Source organism: Hyperolius riggenbachi, chromosome 8, assembly GCF_040937935.1.
Source record: "Hyperolius riggenbachi isolate aHypRig1 chromosome 8, aHypRig1.pri, whole genome shotgun sequence".
NCBI lineage: Eukaryota > Metazoa > Chordata > Amphibia > Anura > Hyperoliidae > Hyperolius > Hyperolius riggenbachi.
In genome coordinates, this window is record NC_090653.1 from 171325542 (window position 1) to 171350951 (window position 25410).

Genomic DNA, 25410 nt, shown 5'->3' on the forward strand with positions numbered 1-25410 from the left:
CTCGTATCCCCTGATGACGGCGGAAGGCCGAAACTAGTCGGGACGAGAGCGGGCAATGTTACACTGATCGCTGATATTTGTAGTACCACACGGAGTGGGAAGCGTTTGCTGCCAGGAGGGTTCCTACTGGAGTAGGACCCTCTATATGTGAGTGTTATCTTATCTAATTTTGAAAATCTACATACTCAAATAAATTTTGCATTTTATCTATTCCACTGAGAGAGTCCCTATCTCCCCTTTTTTTTATTGTGCACTGAGCTGCACCTTTTAGGAGTGGAAGAATCATTTATTGGGATCTCTGGAGGTGGAACTACTCTAAAGCAGAAGCGCAAACAAGGCCTTAGTCTATGAAAACTAATGCATTGACTATACTACATCTGACCACATCAAGACTTACGTACAGGATCTTCTCAAAAAATTAGCATATTGTGATAAAGTTCATTATTTTCTGTAATGTACTGATAAACATTAGACTTTCATATATTTTAGATTCATTACACACAACTAAAGTAGTTCAAGCCTTTTATTGTTTTTCTTATTGATGATTTTGGCATACAGCTCATGAAAACCCAAAATTCCTATCTCAAAAAATTAGCATATTTCATCCGACCAATAAAAGAAAAGTGTTTTTAAAACAAAAAAGTTAACCTTCAAATAATTATGTTCAGTTATGCACTCAATACTTGGTCGGGAATCCTTTTGCAGAAATGACTGCTTCAATGCGGTGTGGCATGGAGGCAATCAGCCTGTGGCACTGCTCAGGTGTTATGGAGGCCCAGGATGCTTCTGTAGCGGCCTTAAGCTCATCCAGAGTGTTGGGTCTTGCGTCTCTCAACTTTCTCTTCACAATATCCCACATATTCTCTATGGGGTTCAGGTCAGGAGAGTTGGCAGGCCAATTGAGCACAGTAATACCATGGTCAGTAAACCGTGTACCAGTGGTTTTGGCACTGTGAGCAGGTGCCAGGTCGTGCTGAAAAATGAAATCTTCATCTCCATAAAGCTTTTCAGCAGATGGAAGCATGAAGTGCTCCAAAATCTCCTGATAGCTAGCTGCATTGACCCTGCCCTTGATAAAATACAGAGGACCAACTCAAGCAGCTGACATGGCACCCCAGACCATCACTGACTGTGGGTACTTGACACTGGACTTCAGGCATTTTGACATTCCCCTCTCCCCATTCTTCCTACAGACTCTGGCACCTTGATTTCCGAATGACATGTAAAAGTTGCTTTCATCCAAAAAAAAGTACTTTGGACCACTGAGCAACAGTCCAGTGCTGCTTCTCTGTAGCACAGGTCAGGCGCTTCAGCCGCTGTTTCTGGTTCAAAAGTGGGTTCATGCTTCCATCTGCTGAAAAGCTTTATGGAGATGAAGATTTCATTTTTCAGCACGACCTGGCACCTGCTCACAGTGCCAAAACCACTGGTAAATGGTTTACTGACCATGGTATTACTGTGCTCAATTGGCCTGCCAACTCTCCTGACCTGAACCCCATAGAGAATCTGTGGGCTATTGTGAAGAAAAAGTTGAGAGACGCAAGCCCCAACACTCTGGATGAGCTTAAGGCTGCTATCGAAGCATCCTGGGACTCCATAACACCTGAGCAGTGCCACAGGCTGATTGCCTCTATGCCACGCCGCATTGAAGCAGTCATTTCTGCAAAAGGATTCCCGACCAAGTATTGAGTGCATAATTGAACATAATTATTTGAAGGTTGACTTTTTTTGTTTTAAAAACACTTTTCTTTTATTCAGATGAAATATGCTAATTTTTTGAGATAGGAAATTTGGGTGTTCATGAGCTGTATGCCAAAATTATCAATATTAAAACAATAAAAGGCTTGAACTACTTCAGTTGTGTGTAATGAATCTAAAATATATGAAAGTCTAATGTTTATCAGTACATTACAGAACATAATGAACTTTATCACAATATGCTAATTTGTTGAGAAGATCCTGTACAGGAGAGGATAAAGAATTTCCAGGCAGCCGTACTTACCTGTTTGCAAGAGAGAAGATATGGGACCTAAGAATATACTATGCCACCATTATTTTTTTTCACGTTTAAAACCCTCCCAAAAAGCTGTTTGCGGAAGTTTGGTATGTGGGATTCATTGACCATGTAAACCAGTTTAAATAGTTCTTGTCCAAAGTCTGTATTTTAGGACACATCCACCAGATGTGGAGAAATGTGCCCTTTCTGCCACAGGCTAGGAAACTTAAGTCATTCCTTTTTAGGGCTGTATTTGTCCATTTTGGTACCATCTAAGTAGGACATTAAAATTAGTTTCCACTATGTTTCAGCAAATAAAGCTGCTGAATAATCAGGGACCATTATTACAAAAAAAAGTACAATTTAAAAATATATACATATAAGATGTTCATTTGTTCCAGAGAAAGATGCCTGCCAGATCTGTAAGATTTTCCCTACCTACTGTAATGCTTTTAATACACGAGTCGACCCGGCGGTTCGATCAGCCGCCGGATCGACTCCCGCCGCGTCACCGCACGTCCCCGCTCGTCCCCGCGGCCGCCCGGATAAATTCCCGGTCATCCCCATGGGCACTTCCTTATCAGCGTGGAATCGATCCGCCGCGTGATCGGACACGTCGGAAATTAGCAATCGAGCCATCAGCGGCTCGATTAATAAGGGAGAAATGCACCGTGTATTCCAAGCATAAGAGACAGCTACATAGGGAAAAAAAATTATTTGTAGTGCATTTTACTCTGGGACAAATGTACATTTTGTATGCATGCATAGACATGTATTTAATTTTTTTTTAAATGTTAGTGATAGTGGTCCTTTAAGCCATCTGAATTTAAATTTCCTACAAGTCTTGTTTCTATTTAGTTACATAGAGATGTTTGACTAATGAAGTGGGGGAGATTAGGCAGTTGTAGATGAGCGAAATCATGGCCAAAGATAGTGGGCTCTGGTGGCATTCTTTTTCAAAACAATTTTCTCATCACAAAGGATTTAGTGTCTTTAACCTCCTTAGCGGTAACCCTAAGTCAGGCTCAGGCTGGAAATCCACAGCTCAGAGCGGTAACCCCGAGCTGGATCCAGGGGAGTTATGAGAAATATAGAGGCGCCAATACAGGAAAAAATGTATTGAAAACAGTATAAAATGGGGGGTACTGGTGGACTTACCTTCCCAGAGAAGACACAACAGTAGTGTATCATAAAATAACATTTATTCTTACTCCAACAATTCTGCATGACCAAGGGGAGGAGAGTGATGTGCAGGGCTGTCACAGATCTATCTAACATTATGATTTTTAGGATCTAAAAGCTTGTGAAAAAAATTGCACTACTTTTAGACCCTAAAATCTGGATCAAAAGATAGCATTTCTTTTTACAACTGTACAATTGCATGGGCTGGTATCAAAACAGACAAGACTCTAAATATGTGAGTTTGGGCAATATTGTCATTTTCAGGGCTGTGATACTGTACATACCAACCGGCAGATGTATTTCTTCCAGCAATCCATTGAGAGTTTTATTTCTTTAAGAAGTTTAGGATAGGTATCTATGAACATTGTTTAAATAGGAGCTGGTAACATAAATTCCTAAGTAGGGGAGTTTACTTTGTTCCCTCTGAAAGGGCAGAGCAGCACACCAAAGTCTGTTCTGGCTGCCTGCCATGTGCACGAGTACACAGGAAGACGTTAAGACGTTAGCCGGCCATACACTGTGCAGCTCTTACTTTGCTTTGTGTGTCCTCCCTAGCCTGTGTTATGGCAGCATTACATTTGCTGCCATATGGGTAATGTTCTCATAGTTCCAATAGATCTACTATGTACATGGGTCCCATCAGGTTAAGAGCCTTGAATATCAGCAGGCAGACCTTAAAATGTTTTCTCCAATCCATTTCATTGGCTACCAGTGAAGAGTTTGCAGTACTGGCGAGATGTGTGAGCCTCAAAGGGCATTGGTTGGGAGTCTGGCTTCTATCACAAAGATGTTAAATTACCCAATCATATGTATCGACTGACCCAAAAAGAAAACCTGTTTGCGCCAGTATAATACAATATTGTGGTTTGGGTTAAAAAAGGAAGTTCATTCTTTCAAATATCACTTCTGTATATACTATTGAGCTTCAACAAAAGAAAGTCTACTTTCTGTTTTAATAAATTTTATTAAAGTTAAAGCAAAAGACAAGGGTAACAGTGAAATACAAGCATATGATAGAAGAAACAACAAATGCTCCTTGGTGCATTAACTTTTTAATTTAGGTAGACACGCAACATAGATACACTTACAGTGTGTAGATGAAATAAGCGCTTGTCAGGCCTGCTGGCGGTCCTCTCCACACTCCTGCACCTGGCCGGGGCTACGGGAGCGGTGTTGTCAGCGGGAGTAACACGCGGTGGGCGGGGCCTGGTGCACTGGAGCCGTATGACGTTACGACGCGTTTCAGCATAACCACGCCTGACACCGTGAGGGTGCGTTTGATGTCAGCCGCAATAGCCTGCATGATAGATGTGGTGGGTATATCTCGGATCATGCCTACTACTAATCCACCTTTGGGGGTCTCTTCTGAGTGTTACGTAGCACTGGAAGCGCTGGTATCATTGTTCGTAGTAGGAGCGGGCGCCATATTGGATGTGGCCTGTGAGGTAGGCCCCGTCTTCCGTGGGCGGAAAATCGCAGGGATCTGGAGGGTGAGCTGTACCCCTTGGTCACCAGAGGGTTTAGATAGTGACTTGTGGTCCTTCTGGTTCCTCAGTTTTGGGTTAGGATAGAGCAGTGGGCCAAATACCGGGAGCTAGCGGAGGAGCTCTTCTCTCAGGTGGCCATTCTGCTCCGGCGTTAAACCACGCCCCCCGAAAAATAATAAATCATCTGCAAATGCAGCTAGTTTATATTCTTTGGGGCCCACGAGTACTCCATGTATGTTATTATTTGGACGGATTTTGTTAAGGAAAGGTTCAAGGGCTAGTATAAAGAGAGTGGGGGAGAGGGGGCACCCCTGATGAGTGCCATTCTTCAAAGCAAATAAATCAGAGAGTGTATTATTAACCCAAACTTTTGCAGATGTATTGTAATATAATAGATTAATCCAGTTTATCATCTTAGGGCCCAGGCCCATACCTTCAAGCACTGCAAACATGTAGTCCCTGGCCACTCGGTCAAAGGCTTTCTCGGCGTCGCTGGAGAGGAACATCCCCTCCACCGAACGCCGAGAGAGCCAGACCTGTATTCGCAAGGCTTTGTAGGTGTTGTCAGTCACGACCCTCTCTACCCATCACAAACCTAACTTGATCCTTATCTACTCTCTCTGCTATCAGTTCTTGGAGGCGGCTCGATAAAATTTTAGCTACAATTTTTACGTCCAGGTTGAGCAATGAGATTCGTCTGTAACTCGAACAGGAACTAGGGTCTTTACCCTCTTTGGGGATTACTGTTATATGTGCTTCTGACATTTGTGGGGAGGGGGTAGTTTCAGCTGTTATTTCATTGAAAGCTTTCACAAAAGCTGGCGCTAGGATCTCTGAATATGTTTTAAAGTGCTGCGATGATAGCCCATCTGGTCCTGGGCTTTTACCAGGTTTCTGGGATTTAACTGCAGCCCTGAATTCGAGTTGGGAGAGATCTGCTTCAATCTCCAGGGCCTGTTCCGGAGCCACAGAGCAAATACCATATTGTATTAAAAAATTGGCAATAATCTCTCTTCTGGTATTGGAGTTAGTCTGAGGGGTAGAGTTATCTGCCAGATTGTAGAGACTAATATAGCATTGTCTCATTGTCTCATAGCATTGACTCAGCTATGTCTTTGTTCGTATGGCACATTATACCTGAGTGTGATTTTATCTGGAAGACTGATCTGTTCATCTGCCTTTTCCGAATGACCCTCACCACAAGGGCCCCCACCTTGTTACCATATTCATAGAATAATTTTGTCTGGAGCATAAATGTGCATCTAGTCTTTCTCTGTAGTAGTGTAAGCAGTTCTTCCCTTAAAGCTTGAAGATCAAGTAATTTAGCCTGAATCAGAGATCTCTTATGTAATTGTTCAAGATTTTAGTTGAGAGATCTCTGATTCTTGCCAACTTCTCTTTTTTCCTCATAGCTCCCCATTTCATCAATTCTCCCCTGATTACTACTTTGTGGGCTTCCCATGTGGTTAGCGGGGATACATCGTCTGTTGAATTCTCTCTGAAGTAGGATATCAGAGTTTCTTTTACCGTTTGTTTTACTTCGTCATCAGCAAGTAACTGGGGATTTAAGCACCAGTGATTTTGTTTAGGCCTTTGGATGGGGAATGTGAGAATAAGGAATACTGGGGCATGGTCTGATATATCAGTCAGCCCAATACTAGTGTCTTTCACCCAATCCAGGTCACTCTGGGATATAAAAAGATAGTCTGAGCTTGAGTAACACTTCACTGGGTCTGAGTAATAGGTATAGCCTCTGCTGTTTGGGTTGTAAATCCACCATATATCGATCAAAAAACGTTCTTGAAGCTTTAGTTTAATCTTTCTCAAAGCTTTGTATGGCAGGACTGATTTCCCATTAGATGTATCTTGCAGGGGGTTAAGAGGGACATTAAGGTCTCCTCCTAGTATCAAAGCACCTTTAGTAAATTCTTGTAATAAGGATAAGGTTTTGGTCAAAAATTCCACTTGACCTGCATTGGGTGCATAAAGACAAGCCAACGTGATCTCCCGTGTGTGGGTTGTTCCTTTTAGGAAGCCATATCATCCATCAGAATCTATATTCCTGAACCTGGAAAGAGCAGTCTTTATGTAGGAGTATTGGAACGCCTTTTGATTTAGAAATGGGAGAAGCAGCGTAGTAGTGAGCCGTATAATTTCTATTTGTCAATTTAGGAACTGCGTTCGCTCTGAAGTGGGTTTCCTGGACAAAGGCTATTGACACACGGTCTCTGTGAAGTTTGTCTAGAAACATTGAGCGTTTTTGTGGAGTGTTTAAGCCATGGATATTAAAGAAACATACTTAGCATGTAATATATTCCCCGTCTGTCTCTGTGATCTGACATGGTTGAGAGTGATTTTATAGAGAGCCCTGGCTCTCTTCTGACTTAGTAGGTGAATCAGGAAATACACTGGCCAGGAAAATAAATAATCTGTCGGATCGGTTAAGTAGAAATACTACCCGCCGATGAAGTATACCGATATGGGCAGTGCCACAACGATGATCAGTCGTGTAGCACTGATGGGGGTAGGCAAAGGCACTTAACACTAAGGTAAAGTGTCTCTGACTGTAAGGTAGTAGATATTTCAAAACTACAGTGGTAATGAAGGAGTGTTACCTATGAGTTTTTAACCATATAGAGTCACTACTATCCTGTTACTCCCACCAGCATAATAGCTTACTACAATTTACTACATTATTGCTGAACTTCCTGTAATGTATACATTCTGAAAGGGGGGGAAATGGAAGGTTAAAGAGACTCTGTAACAAAAATGTCATCCTTTTTTTCTACCATCCTACAAGTTCCTAAACCTATTCTAATGTGCTCTGGCTTACTGCAGCACTTTCTACTATCACCATCTTTGTAATAAATCAATGTATCTTTCCCCTGTTGGACTTTTCACCCTGTGTCTGGAAGGCTGCCAACTCTTCCATGCTGATCTGTTATGCACACCCCTCTCCAGGCCCCTCTATGCACACTCCAGTATGTGTGTTATTTACATAAGCCAGCAGCGTCTCTGCTCTCTCTTATCAGTGAAAGAGAGCTGGATAAAAATTTTCCTTTGTTAGCCTGTGAAAGGAGCTGGCTGACACATACTGAGGAATTACAGACAGGGCAGAGCTGTCTGCAGGAAGAAACGATCAGCCTCACAGCCTGTCACTAGTATTCAGTGGATGAGAGCTGCAGAGGGACAGAAGGTAAACACACAAGTGATCTCTTGAGATTCAAAACGAAGGTTGTATACAGCCTGCTTGTGTATGGATGTATTTTCTATGTGTGGACATACTGTACATCAACCTACTTCCTGTTTTGGTGGCCATTTTGTTTGTTTATAAACAAACTTTTTAAAACTGTTTTTGACTACTTTTAATGCAGCGGGGAGCAGCGAAATTGTGACAGAGGGTAATAGGAGATGTCCCCTAACGCACTGGTATGTTTACTTTTGTGCAATTTTAACAATACAGATTCTCTTTGAGGTGTGTTGTAACTTTTATATGGCAAGCACTAAAATTAAAGTTTTATCACATTATCATTAAAGTAGTTTTCGTCCTGTTCGGGTGCTTTCCTCATTATTTCTTCTTTTAAGCCAAAGCTCTGCAAACAGGAAATGATGTAAGGGGGGGGGGGGTGGTGGTGGTAATGAGGGCGAGATTATCCTCTCTGTTTCTGGATCATAAGGCTCTATGGGCTCGGTCTAATATGATAGTGGCGTCTGTGTCTCTATCCAGGAGCTTGTTGAATATAGTTGTGATCACTGAAGGGATTTGGCCTGCTAGGATTGTTTCAGGTACCCCACGAACTCTGTTATGTCTGCGCCCCCGATTATCAAGGTCTTCTTACTTACGGTTGAAGTCAATCATCCGGTTCTCCTGCTTCTTAGAGGTTTTCTGTATGTCTCCTAACTGGAGCTTGTTGTCTTCCAGAGATATCACTCGATTTGCTAAGTGCGTCACCTCATCTTTTAAATTCATTATGGCTGCGGTAAGCGTGTTCTTAATGTCCGCTGCAATAGTTTGCATCACCGAGGTTGTGGGAATGTCCTTCAACATATCTACCACTTGTCCTCTGTCTGTAAGTTGCGTAGATGGTCCATTAGTAACCAGGTTTTGTGATGGCGCAGGTTCAGTGGCGATCGCAGTCCGTGCAGTAGGCACTGTTTTGTGGGTGCGGAAAATCTCAGGCACCGTCTTGTTGGATTGCAAGTTAGGGTCACCGGGGTGCTTAGTGGTCGCCATTGTCCTATTATCTTGCAGTTCTGTGAGGGTAGGAAGTCAGCAGGCAGCCAGTTTATGGGAGTCAGCACAGGAGCTCCTCTAACATGCAGCCATCTTAGACCGGCGCCAAGCCACGGCCCGAATGTCTACTTTCAACTAGGATGGTGCTGGATATTACTTTATTGTTCAAAAGTAATCTAAGTGCGACATGGTCAATCCTAGCAGATCTGATATACTTAATTGTTGTGCATTCTATCATACTCTGTAAGCTTTATTGCACATGAAAAGCACCCATTGGAGTGGAATTTATCAGTCTACAAGATTTCACTTACTGTGAAATGCAACTAGAGCACCTGAGATTGCATCCTAAAAGGGGTATATTCACTATACAGAAGTAAAATTGCTGTGTGGTGTTACCAGTTTTACCAGGACTACTAACACAATAAGCACATTGCACGTTGCCTAGGTAAGGGCTATGTTTTCATGGTACACACGCTATGCAAGTGGCATAGCGCACAATGTCCTGACAATGTACACACATTGTGCTAATTGTATTTGATGGAGGTACAGGTGAAATTGAGGGGCACTCCCTACAAGCACAAATTTTACCGCTGAATAGTGAATACATCTCTTTGAGCCAGGACCAAAATGGGAAACCAATTAGTCATGAATATTTCACAACACCAGCTCACTGCAGCTCAACCTTCTATACTAAGTAAAAAGTTAAACTTTTCACTTTTATATTTTCTGGATCCTATTGAAATGGACATCCAGCCTTTTTTACAGTTTTAGGTTGAAGTATTTTTTTCTTGTTACCTTATCAGCCTCAGACTGGATATGATTCTGAAAATGGGCAATCTCCTCTGGGCATCCAAGAAATCTGAAATGTAAAGGTGGCTATACATGGTACAATTTTTCATTTTTAGATTATTTAGATAATTTAGTTCGATTACTTCGTTAGATCGAATATAAAGATTTTTCCAGCATGTCGGATCAGATTTTTCTTGAAAAAATGGGATAATCGTTCGAGTTACTTGATCGTAAAAAAAAATATTTTCTACTATCATTCGATTCGATCATTTAGATTGAATAAACAAAAAAATGTAATGTTTTTATTGTATCGTGTATGGACACCACAAGAGTTTATTTTGTCCTGCTTCTAACTCAGGTATAGATTGTTTTATGATGAAGGCTTCAGATAAAGTAGATCAACTGCAAAAAGATCTGTTGAACCATACAATTACTATAATAACATATACACTTACAATGCAGAAAAAAGTGCTGAAAAATGGAGCAAGATTACACCCTTTTAATAAAAGCCAAAATTGTAGAGGTAAAGTTTAAACACAAATGACTTGATTCACTAAGACAAAGAGCATGCCTTATCAGGGATAACACGCCTTATCAACGCTAACACACCTTATCAGAGTAGCATAGCAAGTGCTACAAACTTATGGCAATGACGAGAGCTCCACTCGTCCTGTTATGAGCCCCTGCGGGTTCATATCGCTTGTATGCTACTCTGATAAGGCGAGTTAACTTTGATAATGCCTGTTAACTTTGATAAGGCATGCTATTTGTCTTAATGAATCAATTTTACCTTGTAGAGGTCCACAGGCAATTACTGACTTTTTTAATTAATTGATTAGAAATGATCTGAGTGTAACAAGATCAACCCAGGCAAATCTGATATACGCAGGCTGACTGGAGTGTATACCATCATTCTCTATTAAAAGATAAATAGCAAAATAGGCCTTGTACACACACTAGATCAGGCTTTTCAAAATTCTGGCACACCAAGGCTTTTCTTGTGTTCCCCCAAGCTATCTTGAGTTTATAATTGCATGCATCCTGCAGGGTGTTGTTGCAGCATCGCATGCATCAATGTTAGTGTCCAACCTATGTCTCTTCGCTCTGCCTCCTCCTCTGCTCTCCTGAAGTCCTATAGTTCCATTTTCCCCCCTATAACTTAAATAGGACTACAAAACTTGGCCAAAGGAAGAAGAGCAGAGGTAAAACTGGTGAGTGACACGGGGTGCAGGAGGAGGCACAGAACAACAGGAAGAGGAGGCACAGAGGGGAAGCAGACATACAGTAGAGAGTACAGAGGGAGCATAATGTAACAGGAGAAATAAAAGAGTGAGCACAGAAGGACAAGAGGAGGCACAAGGGGACATTAGGAGGCACAGAAGGACATGAGAGGACACAGGGTGCCAGAGAAGGCAGAGAGAGGGCACAGAAGGACAGGAAGAGGAGTCACAGATGTGACACAGATAGACAGCAGAGGGCACAGAGGGAGCATAGGGTGATAGTGGAGGCACAGAAGAACAGGAAGAGGAGTCACAGATGTGACACAGATAGACAGCAGAGGGCACAGAGGGAGCATAGGGTGATAGTGGAGGCACAGAAGGACAGGAAGAGGAGTCACAGATGTGACACAGATAGACAGCAGAGGGCACAGAGGGAGCATAGGGTGATAGTGGAGGCACAGAAGGACAGGAAGAGGAGGCGGAGAGGGAACACAGAAAGACAGGACATGGCACAGAGGGAGTACAGGGTGACAGAAGGGGCATAGAAGGACATGAGGAGGGACAAGAACAGAAGAAAGCACAGAAGAGAAAGAGGAGGAAACACAGAGGCAGTGGCGTAGCTGAAGAGCGGTGTGCCCCGATGTAAGTTTTGCAATCGGGCCCCCCAAGCACTCTATACATGGCAATTGATACGGCGCACCAAAACCTGCCAATGGCAACTACAGCGTCAGAGGTGCAAGAAGGGGATGGGGAGCAGTTTGTTATTGATTACCACTATCCAAAGTATCTATAGAAGTGATTATTATGAGCACAGGACCAATAGAGAGCTAATACTGTAGTCCAGGAAGGGTCCTTTAGGGCCCCTTTGGCCCAAAGGCCCGATGTGGTCGCGACCTCTGCAACCCCTATTGCTACGCCCCTGCACAGAGGGGACAGAGAAAGACGGGGAAGGGCACTTCAACCTTGGTTTGTCAGAAAGACCAGAATGGGGCTCCTCAACTACAGTAGCACAGTATGTATGGGGGTTTTGCTATTAATCGCTAAAGTCCGCACAAAATTACACGCAAATGATGTCAAATTATGGTTCCTGATTACATTTACATATGAAATTAATTACAATTTTTCAGAAATGTTACATTAAAAATTTGCATCATAAATACAATGCAATATTATGATTATGCGAAATTTGAGCTCGTCATCACTATTGTTTCTACCTCTTATTCAGGTTCCCCATTGATCTTCACAAAAGTTGGTAACTAGAGATGGCCCGAACTGTTCGCCGGTGGACAGTTCCCGTCAAACAACGCATACAACAGGAGGAATGCAACACGTCTTTTCGTCCGCGTCAGCAGGCGAACACATGTTGTGTTCGGCAAACCCTCCAATACAATAACATGGATCCAAAATTTGACCCCTCACCCCAGAGTCAGCAGGCAACCTCCACCATGGACCACCCTCCCACACAAAAAAGCCAGCACCGGGAAGATGATCGGTATAATCAGCTGTTTTCAGCATTTCCGAATGCAGTAATGCTTAGTGAATAGAGTCCATTGTGTTTTTCAAAAATCATTTAAATGAATCTCAATGTTCATTTTTTTTTTTTGACTGTCGCCCACTGGTGCAAACAGAGCCACCTGTATTGTATCCTCTTCTACCTGTTGCTGCAGTCACTAGTCACAGGCATAACTTAACTATGTACACACAGCTGGCAGTGGCGTAACTAAGAAGCTTGGGGCCCCGATGCAAGTTTTTACATGTTGCCCCAAGTACTCTATTGATATGGAGCCCCAAAACCTATCAAAGACAGCTGCAGTGTTAGAAAGCTGTATTTGGAGTAAGTAAATAGTTTGTTAAGAATTACCACTATGCAAAGCACATAAAGAGGTGTTCATTTCCAGCTTAGCACCAATAAATAGCTGATAAGATGGATGAAGGAGTGTCCCTAGTGGGCCCCTCTGATTCAGGGGCCCTGGTGCGGTCACAACTTCTTAATCCCCTTTTGCTACACCACTAACAGCAGGGTAAGCCTCACCTGCCAATCACAGCTGTCACTTCATCACGGCTCACTGCGAGCTCTGCTCTCCATGACCACCTGCTATCCATCTTCAGCCAGCTAAATGTCCCAACTCTCCTACACAGTCTTGGAACTGCACTTGGGGGCCGAGCTGCTGTGCTGGCCACTCTGGCTGTAGCGCTCTACTTTCTATGGTCCGGAACATTGTTGGAAGATTTTATGTGCATACATGGCTAGTTACCTTTTTCTAAACTACAAAGTTTATTTGTGATCGTATCATAACAAAGCAGCTTATTTGTGCATGTTTAATAATGTCCTGACCCCAATATTTGCAAATGGAATATTCTCTTTATTCTTAAATTGTACCTGATACAAAACAACCTGCTATAATTTATATAATATACTAGTAGGGACATGAGAACAGACACTTGCCTTGCTGTCTGTTTTATTCTGCCCTGTGAGCTTGTAATCCCCCCTGTAAAAACCACCAACTGAGCTCTCAGTTGTGTGCTTGGCCTGGAAGCTCTATAGCTGTAAGAGCAGTCTGCTCAAGCCCGTCCCTTTTTCTGGCTGTTTTCTACCTATCTGTGCTCAGAACGGCATCATAGAGAGCAGTGCCTGTGATCACTACAGGTCAGAGTACACAATGGCCCCATATCTGGAGAGGCTACATCACCCCAAAGACAGACAGACACTGAGCCTGTACCATCTGAGTGCCCACAGCCTGGAGATAGAGACAGGGCGGCACAGACAGTAGTGGAAGCCCCGAGAGGAGAGACTGTGCAGGCAATGTGACCAGGTGGCTCTGAAGGATGAGGCCCATTTCCTGCTACACTGCAGCAAATATGCAACTGTGAGGACTGCCCACTTCTAGAGACTCACCGCTCACATCCCAGATTTCACCTTCACAGATGAGGAGAGGAAATTCTATATCCTACCTGTTATCAACTAAGAGGAACATGATATCCCATGGACTGTATACCCCGCATACTGTCACCTATACCCACCCCATGCCAATAATCCCACAACCACCCTCTCCCATGCTAACACTAATGTTCTGCTTTGGCAATGCTAAATGTATTTGGTCCTGCCAATACAATTTTTGGGGATTTGGATTTGGGAGAAGCAGCTCGGGAAACATAGGTTTATTTATCTACCTAGAAAATTAGTGTCAGAGGTTGAGATACATACTTATCTCGCCCGAGCTGATCCAGGAACATACAGGGACAATTACCCTTTTATCTGAAACAATACTGTCAGATCGATTACTTCCAACATGTCCAATCTGATTTCCGATGGATTTTTCAATGGACTTTCTGTTCTATGAAAAAGCGATAGGAAATCAAATTGGACAAGTTGGAAATAAACTATCTGACAGTAAATCTGTCAGAAAATTGCATGGTGCGTGCCAGGCATAAAAAGTTGTTTCACACCACAGGACAATAATGATGGTGACTGATCACACATCAAATGCAGCATCAGCAGCCTTGCTTGTCTTTTGTTTACAGGAATAAGTAAAAGTAATTGTGCCTGTGTGTAGATGTCTGCAGGTGTTTCTATATATATATATCTGCATATATATATATATATATATATATATATATATATATATATATATATATATATATATATATCCCTGCATGCATTATTTTATGGAGACATATACACAGTGACACTGACGGAAGCAGACGTCGGACATCTTGTATTTTCATCTCAGGTTTCCTTTAACCTTCCTGGCAGTTTTATTTAATTAATAACAGGCAGAAATCCTTTTTTTTTTTGTATTTTTTTTTTGTGTTTCATGTAAAGCTACCAGAGTGGCGCATGTGTCCCTCTAGTGCGATCGTCGCCGGCATCAATAGCAAACAGGGGAACGCGTATATAACGCGCTCCCCTGTTTGGCTTCTCCTGTCGCCATGGCGACGATCGGAATGACGTCATGGACGTCAGCCGACGTCCTGACGTCAGACGCCTCCGATCCAGCCCATAGCGCTGCCTGGAACTCATTGGTCCGGGCAGCACAGGGCTCTGGCGGGGGGGGGGGCCCTCTTCTGCCGCTGCGTGCGGGCGATCACCGCAGAGCGTCGGCGATAAAGCTGTACGCGCGGCTAGCATAGTGCTAGCTGCGCGTACAGCACTTTAAATGGGCCAAATCGCCCCACCAGGGGCAGAGATATCTTCCTGCGCGGCATAGCCCGAGCTCAGCTCGGGCTTACCGCCAGGAAGGTTAAGCATATATATATATATATATATATATATATATATATACATTCATCTTTTTGTTAAAGCCAATGGGAATCCGTACTTAAATAAAAAAAAAAGTCAGATACTCACCTAAGGAGAGGGAAGGCTTGGTCCTAATGAGCCTTTCCTCTCCTCTCCCGGCGCCCCTGGTGCTGCGCTGGCTCCCCCGTTCAAATCCCCCACCGTGGCTCCATACTGCGCACGTGCAAGTGCGTCATAGAGGGTGCTCGCGCGTGCGTAGTGTAGAGCAGCCCGTCTTCGGGGAGCATTCAGGCTCCCAAAGCATTTCTGAAGCCTCCCTTCGGCAGGGAAACAGTGGTTTTTGACTGAAACGGTTGAATACCGCTACGGAGGAGCCAGCGCAACAGCGGGGACCGGGAGAGGAGAGAGAATGCTCTATGGGACCCAGAGCCTGCCTCTCCTTAGGTGAGTATCTGACTTTTTTATTTCAGTATGGGTTCCCATTCACTTTAAAGATCCTATGAAAAATTATAAAATAATAGTTTTCAGTTTAGCTTTACCGGTTGGCTTGCTAATTTTTAAAAACACTTAGGGCCTGTTTCCACTACACGCAGATTGGATGCAGAATGGATGCAGAAAAATTGACTCCAATGAATGCCTAAGGGCCTGTTTCCACTAAACGCGATTTTTCGGATGCAGATTTTCCCATAGGCATTCATTGGAGTCAGTTTTTCTGCATCCATTCTGCATCCAATCTGCGTGTAGTGGAAACTGGCCCTTTAGTTAGCAAGATTTGAGAATTGTTTATGAAGTCCATTTGTTCCCTATAAAGTTATTCAATCTTTTCTAATTATAAAATGTAACAGTCAAACCCAAAATCCGAAGAAATAAAACTTGTAATATATCCAGCGTGGCTTACTAAAGCCACAGTAAGCTGAGATGTGATGGGAAAATCTTGATTGCATTATTTATTTAAAAGGTTTCTGAGTACACTTGTGGGCCAGCTGTGTCACATTGCACATAGCTGTTCATTATTATGGGGTTATATGCCCCAAGTCATGGTTACATAGAAAGGAAATAGCAAGGGATGCTGTTTTGCTTTCTTTTTTTTTACAACAACCAACATTTGTAAAGCGCTTTTCTCCCATAGGACTCAAAGCGCATAAGCATAGCTCAGACCATTGTGGTACAGAGGAAGAATTCTACAAGTCCACAAATGCCAGGCTAAACAGGTGGCTTCTCAGTCTGGATTTGAATAAATTCAGGGATAGAGCTGTCTTGTCCTTTAACATTAAAGTAGTAAAAGAAATAACAACAAATGTTTCACACTATAATTGTCTCACTCTCTTCCTGTCAGTTCAGCTAGCAACTGTCGCTACAGACAGAAGGTACTGGGTAATTCTTTAGAGGCAGAGGCGTAGCTAGGGTTTTCAGCGCCCGGGGACAAAGACAGATTGTGCGCCCCCTACTGGCCAGTCCTGCAACGCCCAAAAAAATGGCCACGTATCAGAATTTGGGCGTGGTGGAGCTATGACTATGGCAAGGATTAAATTGTGAGCTCCTCTGAGGACAGTCAGTGACATGACTATGTACTCTATACAGTGCTGCAGATGATGGCAGTGCTATATAAATACTTAATAACATTATGGTAGGACATTGTACTATGACTATGGTAGGATTAGATTGTGAGCTCCTCTGAGGACAGTCAGTGACACGAATATGTACTCTGTAAAGCGCTGCAGAAGATATCAGTACTGTATAAATACATAACAATAATATGGTAGGACAGTAGATTAGGAGTAAGGTAGGATTAGAATGGATCAGCTCCTCTGAGAACACAGCAACATTACTGGGTACTCAGTAGAGAGCTTCAGAAGATGTCGGTGCTATATAAATACATAATCATGAATGGGAGGCAGGGCCGGATTTACAAGTTAGGAGCCTGTAGGTACAGGTGTTCTGGCACCCTACGTGGTGCCCCTCAACACATTCCACACCCCCAAGTAAAAATATTCTGAATTCTAATTCCTGCATCATGTCACTAACTGTTAGGATGCCATGAGACTGTTATTAGAGTGTAAGATCCAAAAGACAGTTCGTGACATGACGCAGGGATTAGAGTTCAGAATATTTTTTTTTTTAAGGATTAGACTCTAAGATCATGAGGTGAGTGATGCAAGGCAGGGATAGAGGACAGAACAGTGAAGGATGAGGAGGACAGAGCAGTGATGCTGGCGGATGAGGAGGACAGAGCAGTGACACTGGCGGATGAGGAGGAGAGAGCAATGATGCTGGCGGATGAACAGGAGAGAGCAGTGATGCTGGCGGGTGAGGAGGAGAGAGCAGTGACACTGGCAGATGAGGAGGAGAGAGCAGTGATGCTAGCGGATGAGGAGAAGTGAGCAATGATGCTGGCCGATGAGCAGGAGAGAGCAGTGATGCTGGCGGATGAGCAGGAGAGAGCAGTGATGCTGGCGGATGAGGAGGACAGAGCAGTGACACTGGCAGATGAGGAGGAGAGAGCAGTGATGCTGGCGGATGAGGAAGAGAGAGCAATGATGCTGGCAGATGAGCAGGAGAGAGCAGTGATGCTGGCGGATGAGCAGGAGAGAGCAGTGATGCTGGCGGATGAGGAGGAGAGAGCAGTGATGCTGGTGGATGAGGAGGACAGAGCAGTGACGCAGGCGGATGAGGAGGAGAGAGCAGAGATGCTGCCGAATGAGGAGGAGAGAGCAGTGATGCTGGTGGATGAGGAGGACAGAGCAGAGATGCTGGCGGATGAGGAGGACAGAGCAGAGATGCTGGCGGATGAGGAGGAGAGAGCAGTGATGCTGGTGGATGAGGAGGGCAGAGCAGTGATGCTGGTGGATGAGGAGGACAGAGCAGTGACGCTGGTGGATGAGGAGGACAGAGCAGTGATGCTGGCGGATGAGGAGGAGAGAGCAGAGATGTTGGCGGATGAGGAGGACAGGGCAGTGAAGGATGAGGACAGAGCAGTGATGCTGGCGGATGAGGACAGAGCAGTGACGCTGGCGGATGAAGAGGAGATAGCAGTGACGCTGGTGGATGAGGAGGGCAGAGTAGTGACGCTGGCGGATGAGGAAGAGATAGCAGTGAAGTTGGCGGATGAGGAGGAGATAGCAGTGAAGCTGGGGTATGAGGAAGACACAGCAATGAAGGATGAGGAGTAGAGAGCAGTGGAGCTGGCGGATGAGGACAGAGCAGTGAAGGATGAGGACAGAGCAGTGAAGAAAGATGAGGAGGACAGGGCAGTGAAGCAGAAGGATGAGGATGGAGCATTAAAGGATGAGGACAGAGCAGTGAAGAAGGATAAGGAGAACAGAGCAGTGAAGCAGAAGGATGAGAACAGAACAGTGAAGCAGGAGGATGAGGAGGACAGAGCAGAAGGATGAGGATAGAGCAGTGAAGCAGGAAGATAAGGACAGAGCAGTGAATGATGTGGTGGAGAAAGCAGTGAATGATGATGATGAGAGATCACCTGGAAGTCGTGGCTGTGCTGCTGCTCGATGACCTCTCCTGTCGGGGTTGCAGTCTCCTCCTCGTACATCTCCAGAATCTCCATGGTGTTCCTGTGACATGTGGGCGGGCCGGGCACTGCAACATGGGCCAGATTTCAGGAAGCAGCCAGTCTTCACATGCCTCTTCCATCGAGACAGGCTGCGGGGCAGGGTTTCCAGTGAGGTGAGGACTGAGGAGCACGCAGCAAAGGGGACAGGCTACCAAGCCTACCATCTGTCTGCAGATGTCGTCAGGGGGAAGGCTTTGTCACAGGCTGCGGTCCTCATCATCTCCAGCTAATGGCTCTGGCTGGCTCAGTGGCTCTGCATGTGTTCCACTAGTGCACGCTGCGCAGTGGTGGGGCATCGGCGTGTGATGTGACGCTCTCTCTGCAGCTCCTCTCCCTCTTCACCTGCATCTCCACACGCGGCTCCCTCTGACAGCTCTCAGGGCTCCGTCCAATCCATTCCACGACACAACACAGGCAGCTCCATATGGATGCCGCAGACAGTCCGGTCAGCACAGCACTCCAGTGACAGTCCACACTGGTAAGTCCCCGCACGATCCAGCCAGGCCTCCAGCTCTGACTCAAACTTCCCGGGGCTCCAGTGACAGCATCCTGCACGTGGAAGCTGCGTGCACAGCACGTAATGAGGTGCGCTGACACCGCAGCTACTCTCAGGAGAATCGGGCAGAGAGGAGATTTAAAAGATAAACAAAAGGTGGCAGGGCGCCCTTAGGGAGTCGGCGCCCGGGGGCACATGTCCTACCCCGCCCCCCCAAGCTACGCCCCTGTTTAGAGGCGAGAGATATATTTAGCAAAAATATTTCAATGCAGAAGTGACAGCAGTGCTTAAAGTGGCCCTGAGCAGATGCCGTAGGTATGCATTTAAGCCTACCCACAGCTATTTGACAAAGAGGAGACACTCACAGGCCCCTTATGTAAGTGCTCCTGCTCCCGGACTGGCTGCTATAAATTACATTGTAACCGGCAACTCTGACATAAAGTCGCTCTGTGACCTGGAAAAGGAGGCCTGAAGGTCCTCTCTGCGCATGCGCAGGCTTCCTGGCTTCTTCCTTCCATCAGCGCGTGAACCGCAATATGACGCGCGAATAGCCATGGATATGCTTATACACATACCCACGGCATCTGCTCAGGGTCCCTTTAAATGTGGTTTATGTAAAAAACTTGTTTGGTATTTTTAACATCTTTTTATGTCTTTTTTTGTTTTGCTAACTCCACTTTACCTCGTGCTTAAAAAACAATTAACAGCCATGGAAAAAGGTTTGTTTTAATTTAGCACCTTAGTATGCATAAATTAAGGCATATGTGTTGATCATGAAAAAAAATATCTTGTTTAGTATTACAGGATTATTCATGGAAGCTTTTTTGCTGCTTCTCATATGTGACTGAAAAAAATGCAAAACAGAGGTATGCTTTTATTATGTAAAATACACGGTCCTGCAGCTGGGAGCAGTTTTTGTTTTTACATTTTTGTTTACTGATTAACCACTTGCAGACCAGTGGCTTTCTGGCTGATCTGTGCTGCGTAGGCTCTCCAGCCCGCAGCACAGATCAGGTTTTAGCCAGGGCGATCAGACTTACCCCCTTTTTTTCCCCACTAGGGGGATGTCCTGCTGGGGGGCTCTGATCGCCGCCGGCTCTCTGCGGTTTGCGGGGGGGGGCTCTTCAAAGCCACCCTCCGCAGCGTTTTCAGCGCTTCGTCCCTCTCCCTTCCCCTCTGAGCTGCGCAGGACGTTGTAGGATAGGCTTCAGCCTATCAAATGACGGCGATCCCCGGCCAATCAGCTGCTGGGGATCGCCGATCTGCCTTACGGTGCTGCTGCGCAGCAGCGCCGTATGATGTAAACAGCGGGGATTTCTTGCCCGCGTGTGTACATTTTGCCGGCGAGCCGCGATCGGCGGCTCTCCGGGTGTTCACGGAGACAGCCTCCGTAAACTGACATGGAAAGGCCGCTCGTTCGAGAAAACTTGCGGACGACCAGTTTACGCCAATCGGCGTTAGCTGGTCATCAAGAGGTTAAATAACATAACTCTCTTTGCCTGGAGGTGTACTAACTTTGCCATCAAGCTACAGGAGGTGGTGATGAGCAGATAATCCCCACAAGTGCCTGGACTTCCGCTAACTATGTATACTAGCTGGCTATGGCCATCTGCAGTGGGTGGTAGAACCTTGCCAGAAGGGGTGACATTTCCTCCTCTCTTCCTTAACCATTCCTGGACCGCAATAGTTGAACTTTACGACCTCTTTGTGGCAGGACGTGTATTTCAACATCGCCAGCAAGCTGTCCTGCCATTGCTGCTGATCGCTCCCCTCTGCCCCGCCGCTGCCCTGCTGTCAGTATGACGGCAGAGCTCTGTGAGCCGGTCAGGAGCCGATTTAATTGGCTCCTTACCCCGTGATCACTATGAGCCAATCCCATTGGCTTACATTGATGACAGGGTCAGGAGCCTATGAAATTGGCCCCTGACCTGGGTGAGTGGCATGACTGGTGAGATCGGCGGGTCTGTGCAGCGATTCAGTGGTAAGCCCCGTCTTGTGGTACCAGCAGTGTCTGGTCCTTAAGGGGGCCTGAGACTGCTAGTATGGAAGTGGTTAAGTACACCTGAACTGAGAGGGATATATTTCCTTTTAAAAAGTACCAGTTGTCTGACACTGGCAGTCCTGCTGGCTGCAGTCTGGATCACACACCTGAAACGACTATGCAGCTAATCAATACTTCAATAAGAGCCCCTGACCTACATGCTTGCGCAGGTCTATATCTAAAAGTATTAGAGACATATACTCAACAGTACAGCAATCGTTTTGTTCAAAAGAAGATTGCAGCCTCCATATCCCTCTCAGTTCAGGTGTCCTTCAAGAACTGAGCCCACTGCTGGTGAGCACAAACACCCCTGGCAATAAAGGCAACGTTTTTTTTTCTAAGCCAAGAAAAAAAGAGGAAAAGAAGAAAAGAAGCCCCCTTGCAATTGGAGCAATAAGATGAGCACCCCCACTCTCGGATGACATGCAGATATCTTTTTACACTTTGGCCATTACGTTGTGTTGCACAAAGCCATCACATCCTGACACAAGGGGACATTTACGAAGAATGTCTGAGACAAAATATCTGTAGGTTTTTAGAAATCCGTGCAAAAACATCTTAAGAAATCACTAGATAGTGCAGATTCCTTCTAAAACTGTTGTAAAATAGGAGGCGCTAGGAAGGTCTCTCAGACTGCTATCAAGCACTTCTACATCTGCATCAGTTTAGGGATGGATTTACACGTTTCTTAACTGTAGTGCAGCTCTAGAAATTCATGCTAAACTGTCATGCAGAATTGTTCTCCCTGCTGGTTAGATTAGATTAAGAAGAAAAAACTATTGGTAATCCTATATAATAAAACCCCTGTGTCTCTGCGTCCAGTCTCTGTGTGTGTGTGTGTGTGTGTGTGTGTGTGTGTGTGTGTGTGTGTGTGTGTGTGTGTGTGTGTGTCTGCTTCCAGACTTTTTTTTTAAAGTAAACCTGAGATCATTAAAAAGAAAAAAATATATATACTTACTTCCTCCAGCCCCCTTTAGGCTTATCAGTCCCTCGCCGTCCTCCTCCACCACCTAGATCCTCCGGTAAACTCCTCGTTATTTGCACTTGTGCAGTCTGGCCGCATGTGCCCTGTTGTGCTGCCGTCCATGGGAGAGCGACAAGGGATTGCGCCTGCGCCGACTGTCCCCGACTGGTTGAGATAATGGGGCATCTACCGGAGGATCCAAGTGGCGGAGGAGGATGGCGAAGGACTGATTAGCCTGAAGGGGGCTGGGGAAAGCCCCAGGTATATATATTTTTTCTTTTTGTCGTCTCAAGTACACTTTAAATGGTACAGTATGCCTCATTGTATAGCTGCACTGCGACATTAAGGTGAGATGCAACTTTTCAAAAATATGGCTGTTTGATTGAAGAATAATTGCGGCACAATTAGGGCCAAATTACCGTACCGTAAGGTGTATGAGGCACTGTAGGCACGTGCCTTCATGTGCCTGATAATGGAAAGGCGGCTCACTCCCCTCCCCTAGTTCCTTCCTCCTTTCCGTAGTACCTCCCTCCCTAGTACCTCCCTCCTTTATTCTGCAGAGTCCAGAGCAGAGCATAAATGAGAGGTTACACACCCAGCTCTCGGCATTCCACTGATCTTCCTTCAGTGGGGCCACACTAGGTACTTAATACTGAGGGTACCTCTGGCTACCTAATACTAAGGGACACCTGTAGCTAGAGAAATGAAAGCTGGGCTAGCTAGCACACTTGTGTTGCAGTTCAGTTGGGGTTTGTAGGTTCATGGAGGGCGAAGTCAAGGGTGCCAGGACATCTGTGCCTATAGGCTCCTGTGATGTAAATTAATGAATTCGGCAAAATGTGTAAGGAGCCTGAACTATTATCTGTTATGGTAACTTTTCCTAATGCAATTAACCCAGCATGAGCATTTTGGGATTTTTCTTTAGTTTTTCTATTGGTACAGATGAATAAAATAGTGGGGATGCTTTATGGCTCTGTTTGGAAACTCAGCTTTTAAGTTATTATTATTATTTAGTATTTATATAGCATTGACATCGTCTGCAGTGCTGTACAGAGTATTATGTCTTGCAGGGGCGCCTCTAGCCTTCTTGTCACTCCAGGCAAGAAATCCTGTGGCGCCCCCCCCCCCCCCCCCCCCATAAAAAAGAAAACAAAAATCATATACATTATAGAACACTTCACACATGATATAAGCCATCAGAGAGGGATAACTATGAAATGGGGCCCTAGGCAAGATAACACTTTGCCCTCCACTGATGGTCACCTGGCTTATTTAGTTAGATTTGGTGAGGGCTAGCAACCACCAGGCCCCTAAACTCTCTCTAGACCCTAGGCAGCTGCCTAAGTTTGCCTTGTGGATGATCAGCGTTGCATGCCATACAGCACATGCTGCCAGTATGCACCTCAAATAAATACAGCATCCACACTACAAGTTCCAATGGCAGTCACATTGCAAGATTGGATTATCAAGCAAGACATTCTTACTTTTAAAATAATTTTTCACAAACATTATGAGATATGCAAATATGTTACCACCTGTTAGGGTAGGACTAGAGTGGGTATATCATGACATTGAAGGGCTGATATGGTAAGGTGGTTTAAGGCCCAGTGCACACCGAGCGGTTTTAGCAGCGATCCGCCAACCGCATCTGTCTGTGAAAATGCGGCTAATGTATTTCCATGGGATGGTGCACACCAGCGGTTTGAGGTTTTTCGCTAACTGCAAACGTGCCTCCTGCTGCACATTTGCGGTTTGCAGAAGCGATTCTGCCTCAATGTAAAGTATAGGAAAAATGCAAACTGCTCTGAAAAACGCTAGATCAGAGCGGTTTTCCAGGCGTTCTTGTTACAGAAGCTGTTCAGTAACAGCTTTTACTGTAACAGTATTTGTAATCTGCTTCACAAAAACGCTCGGCATGTTTAGAAAATGTCTCTAAACATGCCTAGAATCGCTCTGAAATCTGCTCCAAAAACCGCTAGCGTTTTGAGGATCTGCTAGCGGTTTTGGTGTGCACTGGGCCTAATAGTTTGATTCATAATCCATTCTGGAGATAAGCACAGTGTGTTTGTAGTGTAAGTGATACAAGAGAAGAGAAGTAGAATGGAGGGAGGAAGGGTAGTAGAGGGTCAGAATTGATGACATGGATGAGCAGATATCTATGAGTAGAATAGAGGCTCAGTGGGTAGCACTACTGCATTTTAGTGCTGAGTCCTAGGCTTGAACATTGGCCAGGGCAAAATCTGCATGGAGTTTCTGTCTTCAGACACTTCAGACATTTCCTGCATCCTAAAAAACATACTAATAAGTCAACTGGTTTACCCCAAAACAATCCTATATTGAAAATATTAGACTATAACTGTGGTAGGGATTAGATTGTGAGCTCCTCTGAGGACAGTCAGTGACATGACTCTGTAAAGTGCTGCAGGAGATGTCAGTGCTATATAAATACATAATAATAATATGGCAGGACATTAGACTATGACTATGGTAGGCTTAGATTGTGAGCTCCTCTGAGGACAGTCAGTGACATGATTACGTACTCTGTAAAGTGCTGCAGGAGATGTCAGTGCTATATAAATACATAATAATAATATGGTAGGGCATTATACTATAACTACGGTAGGGTTAGATTGTGAGCTCCTCTGAGGACAGTCAGTGACATGACTATGTACTCTGTAGAGTGATGCAGAATATGTCAGTGCTAAATGAATGCATAATAATAATATGGTAGGACATTAGACTATGACTATGGTTGGATTAGATTGTGAGCTCCTCTGGGGACAGTCAGTGACATGATGACTATGTACTCTGTAAAGTACTGCAGAAGATGTCAGTGCTATATAAATACATGATAATAATATGGTCGGACATTACAGTTTGACTATGGTAGGGATGAAATTGTAAGCTCCAGTGAGCAGTCAGTGACATGACTATGTACTCTGTAAAGTGCTGACGATGTCAGTGCTACATAAATACACAATAATAGTTCCAAATGCTACTGGCTCCCCTGAAGAGTGCTCAGACTAGTGTACATAGTTGTGCACATTGTTCCCCAAGTAGCAGTTGTTTGGTCAGAGAGACAGTGGGAGAGGGAGCATGAGCAGAGGGTGAGGGCGAGCCAAAGTTAAGCTCCACACTCACCACAGTGATTGCAACAACACAGGAAGATGGATCCAGCGAGGTGTCCCTCATG

The 25410-nt window shown here is 44.8% G+C and overlaps 1 long non-coding RNA gene across 3 annotated transcripts in view; it reads left to right on the forward strand.

The window, feature by feature from the left end:
• Positions 1-12487, forward strand: part of LOC137528379 (uncharacterized) — a 63538-nt gene extending 51051 nt beyond the window's left edge. For all 3 annotated transcript variants that reach the window (XR_011023381.1, XR_011023383.1, XR_011023382.1), the window contains exon 4: positions 12134-12487. This is a non-coding gene — a long non-coding RNA (uncharacterized lncRNA). The remainder of the gene's footprint in view (positions 1-12133) is intronic.
• The last annotated feature ends 12923 nt before the right edge of the window (positions 12488-25410 follow it).